Below are 2556 nucleotides of genomic sequence, written 5' to 3'. Positions count from 1 at the left end.
AACGAAGAACAACTAAAGGGAAAGTAAAACCGAGTAAAAACGGGCGTAACTGAGTTTGCTCGGGCTCTCAACAGATGGAGCCAGTTACGGGAGTGTAAATGATTCAAAACTGACCCCGAATTGGCCCTCAGGAATGTGATAGGTCTATTTCATTGATAGAATAATGTTAGAATGTGGTTGTACGTCAGTAGCCGACGTTAAATTGCGTCCCCCCTTCCATTTTATTCCTTTTAGTCCATGTTTGAGTTGACTGTTTTCTTCTACCTTGTCAACTTGTACTAGTGTAAAGCATCCGTGGCTTTCATCAAATACGCTATTTAAATCTGAGTTATTATGGTGGTTGCTACAACAAACTCAACTCACAATGACAATGAACGTCACTACCCGAAGTGAGTCGAGTGCAGATGTGAGTTGCGCGTGCGTCACTTTGCGACAATGACGCGGCGACATCTACACACTTTAAACGAGCTTCAGTATGTTTTCCTGCAGTTTTTGGAGTTTTGTGGCGTAAAGGGGTTATGGAAGTGACCCCTTGTACAATTTGTCTGGAAATGTTCTTTCTCTGCTTTATGTACACATACATGTACAAGAGGAATTTGTTGATTTATTTTAACAGAGCTTTGAGCTACTAAGGGTCATTGATGAGGCTACTGGCATTGGGGCAAAAATTAAATGGGGGGAGAGAAGTTTATTACGATTTTATGGATTTCACAGACCACCTTGCTTGCCGCCGGATCCGTATCCCTTGGCGACGTGAACTCGACTCACATCGGGTAGTGACACCTGGCTTAGCTCACAATACATCCAAACCAGGCTAAGTTACCGTATGCTACACTTGAAATGCAACGATGCATCTGTAAAGTATTCTCTTTGTATATGAATGATTTTCTGTCTGAGCAAAACATTCATCGCAACTATATGACCTCGTAAACGCTAACTCAGTAATCTAAAGTGGGCAATACAGCACCGTAAAGGAAATACCTTTTCAAATTACTATGTTTACAACAGCAGCTGTGGTAAAAACACTAGTGCTTTTGTCCACAGCGTTCTCCAGAATCAACACAAAATGGAAGTTATACATATAGCCACTTTAAGTACAAAAAACTTTAAAGTCACGATTGTTAAGTGACGATTGTTGTCATTTCATGATCAAGGACGCCAAATGGACAATATCAAGTTTATTTGCAAAGTGAAATATGTCACATAAAAGAAAGGAACACAATGAGTAAAGGCTTTGCAAAGAAAAAATATTTAAATACATAATATTGCAATAAGTGCACTGGCTTTGCTCTGCCCTTCAGCTATATATTTTGTACCTAAGGCTACTACTTTTAGAATGTAGCAAAGGAGAATGTATTGAAAGACAGCATCTCTGGGCTTTCATTGATTGGCGTAAAGAGTAAAGTATAGTATACTGAATTTCTGCAAATATACAAATACATAACATCTGCACATCACATGTGTCTTGGATGACTGTCAATGCAACCGTATATCAAATGGTGACTTTTCCCCCCCTTCATGATAAAAATGTACTGGAAGTAAATGTTATTCATTACACATTTGATCCAGATTGTTTCTAACCCTTCACATGAATCCAATGTGCCATATTCTGGCTCCCCAAAGGAAGAAAAGTAGCTGCAATAAACATGGAACCCATAATGGGTTTCCTGAAGCCATCTTTTTTTTATTTTATTATTATTCTTTTGTTTTTACACGAACCAATTAAACAATAACGATCAGTTACCAATTAATGTAATTAGATCCCGGATGAGCCCCCATATGGCTCGTTGTAAGATTGGGCGTAACGTAAAATGGATGAATTGTAGGAACCAATGCAAAAAAAGGGAGAAGAGGTCTCAAACTCTAGCTGATTACAGGAAGTTGATTGGAAGGATCCACACCAACCGCACCAATCAACAGCAATGGGCTGGAACAGGGAAGTGGGCGGAGCCATCCCACGAGCCAATCCTCTCCGGGCAAACACACAGCTGAATTTGCATACACAAACATTTTGCACATGCGCCGGCTAGAAGCCAGATAATGGTTATACCACACTGGTTTAAACTCGAATAATAAATGACATCGATTGAATCAGAAAGAAAAAGCAACGCCTTATTTTTCAAATCAGTGAAAAATATTGTTAGTAGACTGAAACTAAATCAGAACTAAAACCTATGAGAAACACTAAAACTAAACTAAAACTATATTGCCTAGTTAGTACTTAAAAAGGAGCCAGCATGATTTTGAATTAAACCACAGAAATTGAACAGACTAGAAATAAGATGGAGCTGTGTTGCAATTACTTCACATCGGACAAAAGTAGCCCAAATATGATACATTATGGCTATTTTACAACCATGTATTATATGTAGCTACATACTTCTGAGACATTGAAAATCAACACTTTTGTTGATTCTTTTTAGCTTTTTCTTACATTTTTGTCCCTTTTTTTAATGTTTGTCACATTTTTTGACGTTCAACACTACGTAACACTAACTTATTAACTTTAGTTTTGCAGTTATATTTGGAATTTATGGTCAATAAACTTCATTTATA

The 2556-nt window shown here is 37.8% G+C and overlaps 1 protein-coding gene across 1 annotated transcript in view; it reads right to left on the bottom strand.

Moving 5' to 3' along the window:
• brcc3 (BRCA1/BRCA2-containing complex, subunit 3) overlaps positions 1 to 2556 on the bottom strand; it is a 20567-nt gene that overhangs the window by 5397 nt on the left and 12614 nt on the right. The window lies entirely within an intron of this gene.

This window comes from Etheostoma spectabile, chromosome 16 (assembly GCF_008692095.1).
Source record: "Etheostoma spectabile isolate EspeVRDwgs_2016 chromosome 16, UIUC_Espe_1.0, whole genome shotgun sequence".
Lineage (NCBI taxonomy): Eukaryota > Metazoa > Chordata > Actinopteri > Perciformes > Percidae > Etheostoma > Etheostoma spectabile.
The sequence above is the reverse complement of the archived record's forward strand: the minus strand, read 5'-3'. Positions and strand labels throughout refer to the sequence as shown.